The 19,900-nt window shown below is 41.8% G+C and overlaps 1 long non-coding RNA gene across 1 annotated transcript in view; it reads right to left on the bottom strand.

Annotated features, from left to right (window-relative positions):
• Positions 1 to 15,625: 15,625 nt before the first annotated feature.
• Positions 15,626 to 19,900, bottom strand: part of LOC128851763 (uncharacterized) — a 171,927-nt gene continuing 167,652 nt past the window's right edge. Inside the window, exon 3 of the long non-coding RNA XR_008449195.1 lies at positions 15,626 to 15,724. This is a non-coding gene — a long non-coding RNA (uncharacterized LOC128851763). The remainder of the gene's footprint in view (positions 15,725 to 19,900) is intronic.

Here is a 19,900-nt window from a genome sequence, read left to right as displayed (position 1 = left end):
TTATCTTCAGTAAGGTATTTCACCGTAAGATTGTGAGTGACCAAGGAGTTATTAGTGAGGGAAAGAAGATGGATTATTTCTGATTTTAATACATTTGTTTCTTCTATTATTGCTTAGATGTCATCACCAGATAATTTTCTGTGCCCACCCAAAAGTCTTCAAAAGTTCTCTTCTGCTTCTGAGAATGGATTAATCTCTAGTGTGTGATTTTCTAATAATGACAATCAGCTCATAAATACAGATTCACATTTATATATAGCTTCTTTCAGGTCTGAATATGTATCAATACAAAACAGGGCATTCTTTAGCTCAGCTTTGGTTTGCAACTTCTATTATTCTTGTTTAAGTCTGGGAAAGCAATATGAAGTCTAAGTCTAGTGAACCTGTATAGCTCACCTGAAACTGTGCTGACTCAAAGCAGCTGAAGTCCTAGTCCATTTTCAAATGGTTGTTATAATATCTTGGTATTTCTGGAACAAATCTCTATTAAATATGACAAGAAATTAGTATCTTTTCCTTAAAGTCAGTCTCCCATGATTCCCACAGGCACTCTAGCTCCATATTTTGTTCTGAGATTGTAAATATTTTTCTTTAACAATGGTTAAAGAACAAAAAGTTTTGATAGGCAGGAAATGACAATATTTTATTTTGATGAGAAGCAAGTTCCTTCTTTCTCTTGCTTTTAATAGATTTCTTTCCCCCAGAGCAGTTCTCCCAAGAAAGCAGAGGAGTACCTATGTGCCAAGGCAGGTAAATACAGCCACCCAAAGCACTGCTCTAGGCACTTCCAGCTACAGCCCTATCTCCCTCACATGGTTGCTTCCCAAGGCTGAGGGAATGAACTTAGGTGTGGCATCACACCAGTTTCCATCCTCTGCCAGAAACACAGTGATACATGTCAATCTAGTCTGGGTCATGGCTTGTTCTACAGAGCCTTCTGGTGAACACATACAGAAGTAGCTGCAAGGTTTAGCGCCCGATCAGATTAACTCCTAATCTAGCCCTGGAAACCAAGACCAACAGTTCAGCTCCTGTGGTTTGATTTTCCTTCTGTTATGGGAGATTTAGGCTCTATTTCCTTGCCATTCTGCTACTTGCAAACATGAGCTGCAATTCCACAAGACCAGAGCTGCTAAATCCCTCTACATTAAAGGTAAGGACTGAGCTAGGATCATCCAGGAATTCACAAACCCTGTAATTCTAAGCCCACGGGCAGCACCATGGGTCTAGTGTACTGGACCACTCTCTAAATACTATTTTTCACTACAGCAACTTATAACACTTCATTCAGTGAATCCTTCCCAAGACCTGAGAGTCCCAAATTCACGTTACCATCTGGATTACCTACAATGACATAGACATACTCTAAGGTGTGCTGAACAGAACCGATCCACAAATTTCAAATAAGATTGATGACTTTCGGGGTTTTTTTGAGATTTAAAAAAAAAATAAGATTGAGAAAACCACACATGTTTTCTGCTCAAAAGAATTCAGTACCTTAAATAGAGAGTGTGCGGTGAGTGGAAAGTTCATTACCTCCAGTTAAGTGGGAACTGAGGCACAGGGAGGTTTAAGTCACACTGTCCAGCCACGGCCCAGGAAGGCTGTTTTTTGCTTCTAGGTTAGTGGCCTTTTGTTCTCCCTATTATCCAGGAAAAAAGAAAATTCTAAATGCAGTTGGCTGTCTGCTTCACCGAAGTTACAGTCAATTGACTGCACTGGGGAGTCTCAAATGTTTTCTTTCCTCATAAATTTTCTCCATGTAAACATCTCTATGTAAACAGAACCCTAATGAGATACTAATTGGTTGTTAAGATGCATGTTTTGGGTTCTTTTGCCAATGTGAAGGCATGTGCTATCAATTTGCAAATAACACACCACTCCTATACTGGCTTCTGTTGCTGCTGTGTACTGTGCACATGCTTCTCAGGGTTTTTAGCTACGTAGAGAAGATGGTCAGGTTTTGATCAATACCTGCAGCCTTATCCTCAAGGTAGTCTGGCTGCTACTAAAGTATATGTCAGTCTACATACTCAGATGAGATCATTTGCCCTTGCTTCTCAGGCATCAGGAAGCCTTCCTCATAGTCATTTTATTAGAAAAACTCAATCAGGACTAAGCACAAGGAGTTTGCAGACCGCCTAAAGGAGAATTTCACCAGTAACAACACAAACAAAATTAGTCAAATGAGAGATCCTCTGCAGGAGCTGACATTGATGTCTATCTAACTAAAATGAAGTATCAATAACCTAGCTCACATTTGATGAAAGAGCCTTTCTGAATTATTTACTGTATGTCATACTTCAGGTTTTAATTTCAATATATTGTGAGATGTACAATAAATTATTTAGAAGTGTGACAAATTAAAATGCAGTTTCAAATCTCCTTGCATTTTCTAGGTTGTTTCAAACAGTCCATTTTGCAACAATGATTTGCTAATCTACTTTTGCAAATAGTTTTTCAGATAGAGAAGCATAGAAGCATACAAGTTTTTCTTTGCAGCAAATCTTATTTAGTTTGAATCATTTAACATCCCAACTTCCTTGAGATGTACAAATGAAATACAGCTTAGGCAAAAGGGTCAAATGTACCTGCAGCAGGTTAACACGGGAGCTTGCAGTTTGTTTTTTTCCAGCTTTACCCCGGGGCATGAAAATGGTGGGAGGGCTCTCTTCCTCTCAAATTATTTTTCTGTGTGTGTGTGTTCAATAGCCTCACAGGAAGAGATGTTTTACTTTACTTTAACATTTTGTAGGAAGATCTGGAAAATATAGCTGGTGTTTTAACACAATCAGGCACATGTTCCTGTGCATTGGAATGGCAGGGAAGAATGCTGTCTTCTTCTAACTCTGAGCAGTCATGAGTTCAATAAAGGAGTTGCTTGTCTTGCAACTATTCATGTCCACTTGAAAAGATATTTTTCATCCACCTTATGGGAAATACAGTAAGGAAACAGATTCCATATACTCCAATATATTCCTCCTTGGGACCACCTTGGAGACATCTCTTTAGACATAAGCCCAGATGACACTGATTCAAGCTTTCTACCTCAATGGTTAACACTTCTGCAAAATTGCAGTCTGCTGAGCAACAGAATACACAATATTCAGTCTTGCAAGAGTGATAAGTTTAAGATCCAATATTTCCTGACTCATCAGAGCTCACAATGGAAAGCTTTGTACTGTCTTAGGGGAGAAATTCCAAGTTTCTGTCCATGAAAGAACCCAAGTCTTTAAAAATCATGACATGTTTATGCAGAGTGAAACAATTTTAGGTCAATTTAGGACATTCTGTCTCTCTAAATTCTGTACTGCTGAACTTGTGTCTAGATGATAGGAAATCTATATATTGTAATGAGAATTTTTACAATACTGAACTACATTTAAAACAAAAACCTTCAAAGCCTTTGACAGACACACAATGCTTTTTACAATGGTCTGTAGACAAAACCTTGCTTGCAGTTTTGTTTACATCTGACTCACAGCTTGTCTATTCTGCAATCATGGGTCTTCCCCAGAGGTACGATGATGAAAAACGGCTCCCGGTCAAAAGGCTCTCTAGGGAAACAAAGTTCCATCAGACATGATGGTTCATGGAGCCCCAAAATGTTTCATTTGAAATATCCTACATTCGATTCACTTTTACCCTATCAAAGGCAAAGCTACGGTTTAGAAAGAGCCCTGTCTATATTGCTGGCATACATGGACACAGCAGACGACGTCACCCTGAAGGGAGCACCCTTAGTCTTGCTCCCCAGCAGGGAAACAGCAGAAATCCCCTGCAGCTCCCCAGCGTGCAGGGATCAGCAGCAAGTTCGCGTCAGCCTGTTCATAGCACAGCCACTCAGCTAACAGCGACTACACAGTGGAAAGGCTGTAGAGTTGCTGTGCAGGGATGGAGCAAGGAGCCAAAGGGCAGTTGGGGGACCAGGAGTACAGAAACATTTTCCTCAGAGGCAGAAAAGCATCAAAGTACAGCCTCTACAGAATTGATACAAAAGGAAGATCCCGCAGGTACCAAATTCAAGAGCTGCTGCTTTACCTGAAGTTAAAAAGGGAAAGAAAATGTAGTTTCTTTTGCGTTATTGAGAATCAGAAACCTTGGATTTCTACCAGCCTTCAGAGAACCCTGTACTTATATCCTTATCTATAGATAATGTATCTCTATGGGTACCTTATCTCTGAGAACTCTCCAGCTGAAAATGCCTGGCTGAAAGGTGCCATATTCATTTTAATATTGGTCCCCAAGGTGAGTCAAACAGAGATCAGTTTGTTACTTCCTTAGGAAAACTAAGGCTGCAGCAAAGAGGAGTATGAGATGGCTGGACTTTTTCTAGTTCAGTGAAACATCTCATCAGACTGGGATCCAGTTATGTACTAAGTCTACGACAGGTTGCATTTAGGACCACGAGTAAATCATTCTTCACAACGTGCCTCAGTTTCTGCACCTGAAATACTAAGTTAAATAGCTACCAGGCATTGCAAAACCCAATGTATATATTTTAGGATGTGCAGGCATGCCATATTGCCTGAGTACATGGTCAGGAAAAATAACAAACACTACTGATATTACAATGATGCTAGCAAATTACAGATGTCTGAAATTACATTAAATTAAAACCTGGTGTGGTTCACAATAGTCACAATAGATGGGGTAGCATGAAACAGGAACTGTATTACAATCAAACAGTTTCAGATTAAATATTTGAGGTTTGGGGCATTTTGGAGTTCAAAATATAAAGCTCAGATTTATAAAGAGACCTCAGATAGTTCAGTTGAAACAAATCTTTAGTTTGTCAGACTAATTTTCCTGCTACTTCTGGTGTTTACTTTTGAACAGAGTTCAGATTTTGAATCTGATTCCTTCCTGTCCAGCAATCATCCATTAGAGTACATATATTTTTTTCCAATCAAAGGTAGGATTGCACCATGAACCAAATGTGTTGGCTGAAACACTTTACATGCAAGAAATAAACACAGTGGCATATGCCTGAAGTTACTGCTCAGAGCTTAATTAATACCAGGGCTTTTCACCCTGGTATTAATACTTTCCTTTTGAATTGAATGAGACTTGACCTTGTCACAACAAGATCAGGGCAAGTCTATGAAAATGATGTTATGACATCAAAGCCAAAACAAAGAAATGTCATCACATGTGTCGAGGAGGATATGATGAGGTCCTCTTACAGTAGCAAAATAATGTCAGTGTGACTCCTGAGAAAACTCTCAGCTACCAAGTCTCCCTTTAGAAGGGGAGTGCCTTGAGAAAACCTGGCAGATGACAATTTCTTTAAATACCAGAAGATGTGGATGCAGTCTCTAGCTGGAGTAAAGAGGCTGTAATGACTTTAATGGAGCTGGAAAGATTCACATCTGCTGGAGATCTGGTCCACTGCAACCAAACTGAGGAAAGGATGTATAAATTAAAATACCACCTCACTGAAGGGCATATAAATTCATCATCAGCATGCTTGGGCATTGCTCCCCATCCCTCATCATGTAAATAAGGCCACATCATTTTCACTTGTGGGTTAGAGCTCTCAGTTACTTGTGCCCCTCTCCAGTATGAAAACCCCCACTTACGGCTGGTTACTTTTCCGCCTGATGCTTAAGCTGGAAGGGCCACACTGTGAAATCCCTGTTCCCGGCAGCTACTGCTTCATCCAGGGGGAGTTCCCCTGTGCCCCCTACCCTCCCCTCTAAGACTTAACAGTACAGCCTTAGAAAGGGGATTTTCCAGTATAAACAGTGCTAAGCCAAACTCTTCTCCTGGCCTCTCTGTGCCCCAGCCCATATTTGCCCCACATATAATTACCTGTGGATTTCACCTAGAAGACAGAGGATTTCACTTATAACCCCAAATAGGCAGGCTCTGACGTAATGGCAGTCTGAGGAATATAGGTCAGGGAGGTGGCCTGGCCACTGGAAATGAATTTTTGAAGCAGAATGAGCAACCTTGTTAGAGGGGAAGATAGTAACCAGCAGTGGTCCTTGGATCTAAACATTTCACCTCCAGCACTCTTGCAGCTACAGCGCTCATCTGTTTCACTTTCCTATTTTAAGTTCCTGACTCACATCCTAAATATTGACTTCTATTTTTCTATTAGCACTGGATTTTCAGCCTCCATATTGACTTTGACTGTACCTATGGTTGATACTAAGCCTCTCAAGTCAACAAACTTTTATAGCTGTTAGCTGCTTAAACCACACTGGGCAGGAACTGGCACTATAGAGCAGTAGCTAGAAGCAATATTATTGGGAATTATAAATTATTCCTCTGCCTGAACTTTTCCTCTTATTCACATAGCTACATTCATTTTTAAACATGTGGCAAATTAATCGCACAGGGAGGACAATTGAGACTCTGTGATTTTGGGAGCACCCGCCACCACTAACAGGGATGGATTCTTCTCTGGGAACAGTGGAGTAATGCAGAAGAAGTTATAGTAGGGGTACAACAGTGTAATCCAGGCTGGTAATAACTACGAGGACAGACAACACCCAGCCAGAGGATCAGAAGCCCCAGATCCATCTTAGTTGCACACACAGACTCTTAATCATCTCCTTTGGCTAACATTTTAGCTGTACATGTAACTGAGCTGTTGCAAGCAAACATCAGAGAGACCTGACGATCCATCATCTGTAAAACACTTTATGTATACGAGAAACAATAACAACATTAAAAGAGCATTATGGCAGTGACATAGCCAAGCCTAAAAAGTGAGGAAATACAGCAATTAAGATTAACTTATGCCTCACAGTATAATATTTTTCTGCAGACCACATACTATTTTTTGGAATGGGACTCATGCTCAGGAGTGGCGACATGGAAGGTCCACATAGCCAAAACCTATGTCTACTATTTTACAGACACAGTACGACTGCAGCATTTAGATTTGAGAGGAATTGTGTATTGGTGCATCCCTTAAAACGTTCTCCTTTGGGTGCTGATGACCCTGGGGACTCATCAATCACAGGTCCCTGCACAAAGACCTCACAGAAATGGCTTGTTTCCTGCCATACCACCACCACCACTCAACCTCACAGACAGCCAAAATGTGACCCAGATTTATCTTAAATTTTAAGTCCATGCCATGTTCAGTTTAATGCTTTCTAAAACGTGGTTATCACTAAGGAAATGATTAGTGGGATGATAAGCTATGAATGACTTATTCATGCAGTATTTTCAGTCCTTCATCAGTCTACTAGATCTTGTGCTAATGTTCCAGTCCTTCACATACTGATTAATTTTTCATGTGGTACCAGGCCTTTTCCAAGCAAAGACTGCCAAACTGATGCAATCTGGCCATTTAGTAAGCTGTTTCTTTCCTTTTTTTGTTTTTCTTACCCCATACCTTGAGTACAAGCCTGTGGAAGGAAGGAAGGGTCTGTCAAAGAGCTTGTATGATATTTGTGATTTATTATTAATTGCTGGCACAGAAGTCCCTACAGGTCACAGGACTCTGCCTGTGCTAGGCAACACATTGATGCTGGGCTAGGCAATGTATTGACTAGGAAAAGGGCGTCCTTTTTCCAGGCCTTTTAACTAGGCAGAGGTAGTTATACCCCTCCTAAGTAATGGGAAGGGCAATAAAGGTGCTGGCTGATCAAGTACACGGGGGGAGTGGGGACATGGAATGCTACAACAGAAACCGTCAAGGCTCTCGAGCTCAAGCCAGATCTGCAATGCCTCTCCTCCTTCCAGATGACATGTTCCCACTCCTCCCAGCTCTCAGTGCAAACCTGAGAAACATGCTTTTCCCTTTCCTAAAGTCTGCAGAATTACAGTTTTCAAGGATTTACCACTTAATGGCAAAATTCCGGCCCACAATTATGCTGTGTTCTCTCTGCCAAAGCACATACATGAGTTGTAATCAGAGAGTGGTTTTTCCCTCCAGTTTTGCCATGAGGTGGAAGAAACTGTGTTGAGTTGCACTCACTTTCCCCTGCTGTGCCAGGAATGATGCATGCCTCATCCCAGAAAGCTGTAACTCAAATCCCATTGCAGAGAAAGCACTGGGTTTGCAGCATGCAGCCCATGGCCCCTCCAAAACCAATGGGCATTCTTCCACCCATATCTTGTGGCAGAATCAGGGCCACAAAGTACAGGCCATGCAAAGCAAGCAACACCTTAAATATTTTACGTTTGTCTTTGTCAGATAAAGGCTATCCCTCACCACCTCCTTGATGTAGAGGTGCTTTGGGCTTCTTAGATTGATGACAAATCGGTATAATAAGTAACATTTTTTCTACTCTTAACGGTTTGTTTTCATTTGTAATCCCAAATATGGTGTCTTGAACATGATCATTACATATTTTGTCACTTGCAGGAGGTCTGAACTCTTCTCCCAATGTTTTTGTGAGAATATGCTGGTGTCAGTGGCAACACAGACCATGCAAACGTAAATAATGTTAAGGAACATGGCCAGCACCAGCACTTAGAGTGAAAACCTACCTCTGTTTTGACAGAGGTTCACCGTACAACTTTAGCCAAGTCTCTCAGGTGTTTGATAGTTTGATTTCTCACCTACACAACAGGAAATAGGTAATCCTGCCTTCAGCAGAGCACTCTGAGGAAGACTGCACTAGGTTTTGGGCAGATTGGCAGATACCTAAACCTAATCCTTCTGATGGAAAGATTTATAGCCCTTTAGTTCCAGATATACATTACCACACCAGCAAGATGGAATAAGATAAGTCTCTTGTCTTAACCAGATCTCTACTAGCTGATCAGTTAACATTTTCACTGTGCTAAGCCAGCACACTTGCTTCTGCGCTGCTTCCCCCTATTCTGTAAGTGATGCAATTATCAGGCATTTGAAAAGAAAAGACACTCACACACAAAGTCAGCGCTTTGTGAACTGCCTGCTGCCATCATGGTCCCAAATGACCCAGCCCAGCCCTGTTGTGTGCCTGCTATCAGCATCCCCTGTGTGCTCTGAACAGCTTGTCCTTACCCCATCACTCCACACATGGGAGACTATCCCCTTATTACCCTCACCCAGGGCCCTGACCTCAATTATTAACTGCATTTAGCAAGGACATTATTAAACCTGACTCTGTGCTCCCAGATGAGCTATCATATGTCTCTCTTTAACCCAGCAGGAACCTTTTTCTCACCCCATGCCCTTCTTATTACCCTTTAATGTGCCCTGAAGCCTCTGGAGCAACCCCATCCATCCCAGATCATATCATTTCTAGGAGGAGAGTGAAAAAAAAAAAAAAAACCAGAGAAGTCCATTCCCAAAGAATTTTTCCTATCTGGCTCCAAAACATCTTTCCATTTCATTTCTGTTTCAACCATCCATCTCTAATAACAAATTCTAAAAACCAATAGGTCTCTCCAGTCACAGAAAACTGTTCAGCTGTGGATTAAAACACGTTACAGTTTTCAGCAGGACAATTTTTCTTTATACCTGTGAAAACTGATCACAACTGTCTATTATGATTAAAATCAAGTAGATATTAATAGCTAACTACTAATTAGCTTATATTTTAACCACAGCTTTTATGCCAAACTGAAACAGGAGTGTCACTGAAATGTAATACAAAATGTAAGCAAATGTTTCCACTTCTGTGCTTGGCAAATGGGAGGTTGCAACCTGCTCATGACATCAGGGCACAGGAAGGCATTGGGCAATGCTCCTTACTCCTCTTGGGCTTTGGCACAGGAACAGCTCCGCACCAGGCTGAGGCTGGGGCATAACCCCGGGTGTAAGTTAGAGCAGTCTTAAGTCAGCTTTACTTCATAAGCAGCAGTGAAAGCCCACTGGATTCTGTTCCAGTGGCTGAACTGAGGAGACCTCAGCAGCCTCTAATCCTATTTTCTCCTTCCTTGCTTCTCTTTTATACACTGGGTTTTATACACTGGGATCTGTCAGGGCTCATCTCATGTTGGCAAGGGAATGCCTCTCAAAACCCACAAGTGTGTGGGAGACCCTGGGTTAATTAGTAACCTTGGTCGGTTACAGATATCTTAGTGTGTCTGCATCTCGTAGCAAGGCTGCAGCCTTTGCATAACCTATACAGCAGCAAGGGTGGCTGCCCTGCCAGCAGTGCGTCTCTCCCATCTCCTTCATTTCCAGTACCAGACATTATAACCACAGCCCTCATTGCAGTTCCTCATGCCTTCACTCAATCACAACTCACACTAGCGCCGTCTACCTTGCTCCATCCACCTAGCCGGGCAATCTCACATCCCTACCTACACTTCCTTGTGTGAGAAAAAACTACTCTGGGACTGCACTTCTGATAACCAGCATGATTTTTAAATTTCTACTACCGTCCTCTACTAAACATTCACACAGTGCCCAGCATTCCAAGGCCCTCATCTCCTTCAAAGCCCCTAGGGGCTGCTATATTGCAAAAAATACATACCGGTGAAGAGACGGAGAGCAAACATTCATCAAACTTGTCTTTTGACTTATGGCAAGCAGCTAAGAAACGCAGCAGCCTTCAAATAAAACACTGTAACTGAATATTGCAAGCACGACAAACATTTTGTGGATAAGAATGCTCCCTTCCCTCAAAATATTTGTTTTCAATACCCACAAAGTAGTATAATGTCATTTAGTGAGGAAAATTCTGGCAGTCAATGCACAATCTGGCAGAGCTACAAGTACTGTAGGTGTTATGATACACACACAACATGTTTTACAAATAGAAAGTGGTTTCCAGAGTTCTTTAATATATTCTAATTTCCCCCACCTCTGCCTAAAAAAGCTGCAGTTATGAAAATACTGTTGCATACTGAAATATTAAACTAGAAATCTGAAGAGAGTTGGGTTTTTTTTAAAAGCTCTCTTTTCAGCTATTCCTTCTTCTCTTTTTTTTTTAAGTCAGGTATGTTTTTAGCAACTTAAACAGGTTGGGTTACCCACAAGAAGTAGTAATTTTTCCACCTAGCAGATTGAGGTATTCATACCCTCTTTAAACATTTCTAAATTTATTCTCCAGTATTATTCAAATAGTAATATTTGCATGTACACCCTGAATCGGATAAAACCCTTTCAGTACTAACCCATGGGTAGAAACCACACAAATGAAGATTAACAAAATGCACCTTCTTTGAATCCAAAGAGCCTTTGGAAGAAATTCTTTCAAAAATCCATCCTGTCTTAATTAGTTATTACTATTTTTTTTTCATTTTACAGGAGAATCCTGCTCAAGAGCAAACCTAGTACCTATACAACATGCAATGAGATCTACCCCTTTCCTGAAGAACTTGCTGGCTAATAGCCAGCTGGGTAAAGAGTTATTAGCCTAATTTACAGGTAGGACACCAAAAAAAAAAAAAAAAAAAAAATAAGAGGCCAAATGAACCGCTCAAGGCCACATAAGACACCTGTGTCAGCACCATGAGCTGTGGTTTTTTGCACACTGGTCCCATGCCTCAGTTACAATGAAAGGCTTCCTTCCCAAGAAATCATATCAGCTGCTTCTTGTGAATTTCCAAGGTGCAGAAATGCTGAGTTTGAATTTTTTTCAGGTCTCTGAGGTCACTAGCTGCCCTCTCAGGTGAAGTGACCACACTCACTTTCGGGAACAAAAACCCCTTGCAGAGCATTCCAGCGTGAGCAATGAGTCACACTGCTATTTGTCAATGACTGCCCTATCCAACCTACTCACCCAAAGAAAAGCACATCTACTCTTTGTGAGTGGGTACTTCCACACCAGACATTCACAGAGTGGAAAAAAAAAAATCACAGAGTGGAGACACCAACCTGAGCCCACAAGGAGCATTCTAGCGACATATTATGCAGTGCTAACAGTAACATGAGCACTGTACTAGCATCCTATGCTAGAACCAAGAGGCAGAAGTGGTGAACCTTAGTTTCTCTGGGCAGTACCACTGCAGGTTCATAACAGAGTAGGTCAGCACAGAACTAAGTCTTTCTGCTTTGGTCAGCACTAACTACGCAGCACATCTGCACAGTGACGATATGTCAGAAGTTTCTGAGTACCCGAACTGCTGGGCAGAATTTGGCTGGTGACATCCAACACCACTGTCTCAACAGTTTTGTAGGTATTTCCATGATCCTAATGAAGACATCTCATATTACTATCTCCAGGAAATACACTGTTTTCTGTTCACTTTCTTGAGATCGGGGACTAGCAAAGAGGCAATGGGTTCCCCTACAGGGAGAACAAGGTGGAGGAAAACTGCAATCGACTGTTGGTTTTGTCAGGCTGTGCTACCCCACACAGAGGAGGACCTCAAGGAGCAGGACCTGGAAACTACTGGGGTTTCTCAGGCTTCATGACTTGTTTATTCCCACAGCCTACAAACCTACCATGTTCAATCTGGTACATCTGTTCCACAAAAAAGAGCAGCCTTTCCAATTACAAATGCCTGTGCTGCCAGAATGGAACATCTTCTGGACATATTTTAATTGCTACACATGAGGCAACCATGGGATTTCACACAGGTTGTGATGAGGGAGAAGCTCTCATGCTGCACTGCTACTGAAGAGAGGATGGCATAATGCTGAGAACAGGGCTAGCAGTGCAGTACCTGTGCATCAGCTGCAGATCATGACCACAAGGCTTCTCTGTAGCCTGAGGACAAAAGCTAAGGGAATAAATTGGTGCAAATATCATGAATTACCTAAATAATGTTTGCTAAAAAATGACATCCCAATTTTGCCATCCATCACTCTGCAAGTAGCTCCACAGACAGCAGAGAAACTAATACTAAAATAAAATATTACTCAGCAAAAAGTAGGCTGAGTGATTGTGCCTTTAGCATTTCTTATCTTTTTGCAAGTAGCCTCCCATCTTTACAACTCTATTTATTGAGCCAGATCCTCACCTGTCCAGCTCCTGTGAGGTGAACACAACAATGCTGATTTAAGCTAGCTCTGAATTAATGATTTACAAGAATTTTCTGATAGTTACTGCAGCCTGTTTTCTGTCTCAAGGTTGTTTGTTAAAAATCAGTAGTATTGTTTTCCACCTTCCGCTCCTGCACAGGTGCCTCAAGTCATTGGATTACGAATGGTGAGCCCAGCTTCGCAGCACCCATCAAGTAATTTGTGCAAGACATTTTAACCTGGCTCTTTCCCTTGAAAATTTGACCTGGAGATGTGACCCTGACTGTCACTCCAGTCTCCAATAAAGCTGAGTCCCAACCCAGCAGACCATGTGGTTAAGTCCTGAGGGACTTAAGCATGTGCTTAAGTTCTCTGCTCGATCAGTACCTTCACAACCAGTCTGACTGCTTTGTTAGCAGTGCTGAGCACCAGGGCTGAGCTCCAACAGGAAATAGCAGCTTCCCTTTGAAGTCCTGCCACTGATGTTCACGTAGGTGGGACTTCAAAGGGGAGCCACCGCTTCCCCTCCCAGTATCAGAGGCCTCAGTATCGGAGAAGCAGTACTGCTGGTTTTAATTGCAGTAAGGGATGCTTTAGGGCGGACGATTCAGCCCTTCTCAGAAAAAGGACAACTTTAAAAGGTTCTCACCTGCTGGCAAGAGACCTAAGGAAAGATTAACTAGCACCCCAAAACACCCTTTAAAACAAAAGTCTGTGGAAAGAATTCCCTTTCCCTTCTGTTAACTGTTTTCCCCAGCACCACTGAAAACTCATTGTGTACCTTGTGAGCATCCAGTTTACTCTGAAGCTGTACTCCTGGCCATTGTAAAGGCCCCTCACCAATTGGGATGTGGATGAGGAATCGCCAATCTCAGCTCCCATAATAGAGATCACTGGAAAAAATGCCCTCAACAACAGCTAAACAGAGCCAACATGAAGAAATACCCCCACGGGCAACTTACACAGTTGATTCTGCTGCTGACTGACTGCACAATCATACAGAGGATCTCCTTTGACTTCTCTATATCTCTTTTCATTGAGGGAAAACAAAGCAGAAAAGTCCACATTTTAATAGGCGTAAATAAACTCTGCTGAAGTCAAAACATGGCTCCACCTTTTCTCTTTCCAGTTCTGCAGATTACCACTATCTAGCTCTTTAATTCTTGAACCAGGAGCAAGACCCAGTTGGATGGGAGAGGGAGCAGACCCCTAACAGAGAAAAACCTGAGAACCATTGAGTACTGAATGCATTAAAGAAGCAGCCAACATGCCCAAGGAATAAGAAACAGTGCAGAGTTTATATGGATTTCCAAAGTTCTTCCATGTTCATATTGTTTATTTTTCTCTTCCCTGGAATTCACTTAATATATCCAGATGCCACATACTTCTACATTCAAAAGTTAGCTACATAAGTAGGCATGGATTTTGAAGGAAGATGGGTAATTTTGTATTAAATGATGATGGAGTACTTTGTGATTTCATTACACAGAGTTCAGCTGAGCTTTGCTGTTCAGGTCACTGACTTGCCATAACCTGGTCATCACACTTGGTCATTTTGTATTTTGTACCACCACACACAACACTTGAACATTGTAGAACAAACTCGAGTCAGCAGTAAAGCAGTGTATGCCAGTGGGTAGTAATGAGAGGAGGACTTTTGCCCCAGTAAAACCAGCTAGGCAAAGATGTGCCCCAGAAGCGCAGAGAGAGCTTGATGCTAGACCCTGAGGCTGACAGCAGCAACAGCATCAGTACACTGTGACAAGACTGCACTTGTCCACTCAAATGATCCCAGCCCAAACCCTGATGTCTGCTCTGGTGTGAGGAATGACCAAAAAGGCGAACTGAAACAATTTCTGCCTCAAGAACTAAAAATTAGTATGGAAAGTCACCGGTTTGCCTTTCAGTGCACAGCTATGTGGCTATGGCTTTGCTTAACCAACTCAACTGCTGAACAGCTTGCATAGAAATGCTTAAAAAAATATGTTCTTATCAACAGAAAAGGGATTTTTTTAAGGCATTTTTCTTCAAGGTTAAAATTTCTATCAAAAAAAATCCAGTGTGCATTTTCTACCAAAATTATGCAACTATGCCATATTCAGCAGTTTCCCACTGAAGATTCTTGGGATTTGGGAGTCTGGAGGGTCTAATTGCTATTTTTTTCTCAATACTTAATCAACATTTTCCATCGAGGGAGAAAAAATATTCTGGCCAAGTGTAGGGTTCCTTGCAAGGTTGAGAAGGGCAAGGAAGAGGAGGAATCACTGTATTTTTCCTTAAAGACACAAACATTCTCTTATAACTTAAGTTACCACTGCACTTGTGAGCCTGACAAATTTAGAGAAATTAAAATCAATCAATAAAAAAAGAGCGTGACCACAAAGGAAGTTCTGGTCAACCCTTCAGCTTTGCATCATAGACAACATTTATTTTATCACAGCCTTAAAAAATTAAAATAGAAAAACGCATCTTCTTGGAAAACAGCAGTTATTTTCTTCCTCTGCTCAGATATTTTTATAAGCTCAGTTCCACTAGCCTCACTTATGTTGAGAATCACCTTACCCTGCAGGGCAGACCATTTATTTAGAGGTAAGATATTATGTCCTAAGCAGAACACTAAGATGCCTCCACCCAACAAAAACTCTACTGTGCAGCTGAGCTGGACCAGCCTACATCTCAGGTCCAAGTCTGGTTTGAAGCATTACCCATACTGCCTGGATACTTGCCTCTATAAATAAACAGGCAAGAAGGTTTGGAGAAGAGGTGAAGCCTTTCTCATTAGTTGTGGAAGGAAGTTGTGCCTTACCAAAGACTGCGGGAACTCACAGCTCCCTCTTCCCTTTCTGCTGGAGGCAGAGAGCAGCAGGGCAGAGCAGCCTTACAGGGATAGTCCAGAGAAATAGCCAAGACAACCTGTGAAATCAAATACTGCATATGAGTAAGGGCAGCAGAACTTGCCTGACAGATACCTTTCTTGCTGTTTAGTCATAACCACAATTTATAGCTCTTTCCATTAAATCTTAGCAAAAACACACAATGGCACAGAGAGTAATCTGAATCACTGGCAAACATATTTGTTCAGAGAGTTGGTTCTGATAGTTTGTCATCTCCCCTCAATATGTTTTTTTGGGGGGTTGTTTATACATATCCACTTCAGCAGAACTTCCAATGGGAAAAGGTTTCTCTAGTCCAAGGAGGGAACTTGCGGTCAAAACACACATAAACAAACCTGCCCAGAGCAGCCAATGGCTGGAGCACTCAGCTGCAGCACAGATGACATGCATTGGAAGGTCTGATACAGATGAGGGAGTTGAACTTGGACCTCCTGTATCCAAGAGGGATATCTTAAAACCCAGGCAAGAGGCCATTCTTGGATATTGCTTTCCTGTAGCAGTCATTTCATATTGGATATAAGTCATGAAATATTTACTGGTAACAGCAAGACCAGTTCTGCAGTCCAGAGGCCAGAACACTGAACCAGAAAGAGCAGGAACATGATGCAGGGTCTCCCATACACCAAGCGAGTGACTTGGCTACCTACTGGTTTATTGCGGTAAGGAGAAAAAAAACAAACCCTTTATGTATCCTGTGTCTTTCAAGCGGAATGGAAAAAACTTGAAATCTCACAACATCTTGTGCAACAGGAGAACCATTTCCTACCCACTGTTACAGGGGGTTAGAACTGCAGCGTTTATCACCACTTGTCGCCAAAATCAGAATCTGGCCTGCTGCCTTCCACCCTAATTCAGAATGCACTTTCATCTCTAGTATAAACACCGAGAAATATCAAAAGCCGTGTTGACAGTACTGCTCTCATTTTCTGCTTTAAGAAGTTGCCAAAATGTACAAAATTAGACTCTCCGAGTCACAGTAGGCTGTTTTGTCAGTTTATCCAAACGGTAACATAATACTATCGAAACCTTTATCATTCCAGTGATTTTCTTTTTTTCTTTCCCCACCCCCTTCCTTTCCTCCTTTCTTTCTTAAACAAGAATTTCCCCTTGAAGGGAACACAGTTCCTCCAAAAAATTAAATCACAGCATCAAATTTCAAACTCACAATATAAATCAAATATCATTCTGTTGACACTGAGGAATATTAATTTGCGTGAGGCATGCTGCTGAAGTATTGTCCAGGCCACAGTACGTAGCCTATGGATATTACCATGCTAAAGGAGTTTCTCTGGGAATTTTCCCTGAAATCACAGCAGTCAGAAAGAGGCTTGCTTCACTGTCTTTTACCTATGACCTCGAAGAGCACATTTGAGGCCTGGCCCTGTATTTTTTCTTTTTTTTCTTGTTCCTTTCAAAACTAATGGGAAATTCTGGGCCTCAAAAAATACAGAATTAGGTCCTTTCTTATTTCACTAATGAAAACAAGGCTAAAATAAGTAGCAATTTGTGGAAAACTTCTAGGAAAACAGGAGTAATGCCAAATGTTTCTCTAGCACCGAAGTTCCTAAGCAGGGACATATATCCCCATAGTAAGGCATGCATGACATTTGCAAATGACCTTCACTTGAAATCAATGCGTAACACACATTACCTCAGTACATAATTCATTCTTAATCTATTAATGATATGACTCATTAACATATTAGTAGCAGCAGCAATGTTAATACAGTAATACTAATAATAATGTCATTGTAGTGCTAACAGGTTTCAGCATGCTATTTCTTCTACATGCATATACCAAAGGAATTCGTGACCCAGCATTGCAAAGGTGGTGAGGGAGAAGTGTGATAGCCCTACCAGTTATGTCATGAGATGTGTGCTATTATCTCTTGTTATCTTCCCGAAGTATCACAGAAGAGTTAAACATGCAATCATAAGGGAAGTGGTATCTTTGCTGGACATGGGATGAAATCCTAAAGAATGGGGTTTTTTTTCATATTCCTTGAATGTTGCTATTAACACCCAATCAGGCGTGAAACGCCTTGTAGGACATACTGAGGTCTTGTAGAGATTTCTGCCTCTCCAAGTTGCAAGAATACTCTCACCTCAGGGAAAGGTTTTATGAAGGCATTTTGCAGAACTTGTCAAGAACTACTAGGGAAGAATAACACACAGCCTAAGAAAAGGTGTTGTACATCTCATTTGCTACCCTTGACTTCCCAGCTTGGAAATCTCACCTGAAAGGACCTGAGGAATCAACCTGCTAGTTGGGGATTTCTAGAAGCCTAGTCCCCTTGATCTTGAGGGAATATCCTCATACACCTGAGCCCACCTGCAAGGCTCAACCAGCACTGCCGCACAGCCAGAAAACCCACAGAGCACAACAAATGCACAACCCACAGCCCAGCTCTTCTAGAGAAGTGCTAGATTTGTGGTGGTTGTATTCTGCAAAAGGAAGATTCTCGCACAGGACAACTGAATGTTATTGAGTGATTTCTGATTTAACAAAAGTGTGAATATTGCTTGTAAGGTTTCGGGTGAAATCCAGGTTCAGGTTTCAAGCATGCTTAAAAATCTGCAGCTTTAAGAATCCAGCATTGGGGTCAGGATCTAGAAACCTGGCTATGGAAAGAACACTGGATGTTATCCCTGGCTTCACACAAAGGCAAAACCTGTAAACAGAAGTTTGCCTCTGTACCTGCATGGTCATGAGGCAGGTATAAATGAGCCATTCTGTGATATCTTGCCATGTATCCCTGAATCTGTGGGATCCAAAGTCCATACTGAAACAGGAAGACTGGGCAGGCTGGGAGCCACAGCTGAGGTGGAAAATATCCAGAGTAGCATTATATAAGAACAATAAAAAGCAAGACTATAATTACCATCCTGCTCACCCTTACTGCTCTGCAATTAACATCTTATCTACATACAAAGGAAGTACATCTTTGAGTGTGTTAGAATAGTGAAGGCACTACAGCTCTTGCCAGAAAGAAAAATTGCATGATGTATGTCACTTTGACACCGAAATAATGGCATTCACATGAGGTCTTGTCCCACTATAACTAGTGATAAAAAAAAAAAAAAAGTAATACAGAATTATTTCCCAACAGAAAAAAAAATTGTACCTAGGCAATTTTTCATGTCACATAAAAATGGCTCTTAAAGTAGCTGCCAGGAAAAATGCCTAATATTCCAACTCTTCCCCAAGTTTCATGGTACCCAGTACAGCTTTTAAAACCCCTGTCCCTGCAATGGCACCAGCTGGCCTTGGGGTCTGCCCAGAGACGCACAAGAACATAAACGCTGAAGGTGCAAATCCTGGGCACAAATGCAGGCTCTAAATCCACAGTTTCAAAAGAAGAAAAACACCATGATCATAGCCTATTTACCCATCAGGTGTGAGAGGGTAAAGGACACCCATTGAGGCTAATGAATTATCATGAGGTTGCACTGGTGCTGTCTCAAAGGAGTTCTGTGGTCCTGAGAACAGCTGGACACAGGTCTTTAGCCCCACAGCCAGTGCTGCTGCAGCCTTGCTGGAGATGGCTGGGGCCATCCAAGGAGTTGTCAATGTATACCTTTACAACTGGTTTATCTGGCTCTCACCTGCTGGCTTTTCAGAACCCCTGAACTGTTATTATCAAGGAAATTGTATTAACTACTATATGCCCAAGTGAGTAAGTAGACAGGTTCACCCACTGGGAACGGGAAAACAAATTCCCAAAGGCAGATCTCTCCTCCTCCCTTTCCTCAGGCTTACCCTTATTTTTAAAGACAGAATCAAAACCAGCCAAGGTCACCCCATGCCAGGCAGGAGGGACAAGGCCCCAGGATGCTCCTTACCTGTTTTAGCCTCTTTCATAGCTTCATCCAGATCACCAAGATAACGGGCAGAAACCTGCTAACTGTGCGCTTGCTGAAGTAACCTTGCAACCTTGCCACAGCTGTCTGCCTTCCTCCTCCAAGTTAAACAAGACCCTGCAGTCTCCACTGGGGTGAAAGATAGCAAGTGGTTTCCCCCTTCCTCACCATCCCAAAAAGAGGAAAAGCTTCTTGAAGACTCTCTCTCACTGTACTGCTGACTCTTGATAATTTGTCCTGTGCAAAGAATATACGAAAGATCCATGTTTCAACAGAGGGAATACACTACTTGGATCACACAGTGACTCCAACAACCTTTTGTGAGATCTGTAGA

The sequence above is a fragment of the Cuculus canorus genome, chromosome 3, assembly GCF_017976375.1.
Source record: "Cuculus canorus isolate bCucCan1 chromosome 3, bCucCan1.pri, whole genome shotgun sequence".
In the NCBI taxonomy this organism is placed as follows: Eukaryota; Metazoa; Chordata; class Aves; order Cuculiformes; family Cuculidae; genus Cuculus; species Cuculus canorus.
This window is presented reverse-complemented; position numbering and strand designations above follow the sequence as displayed.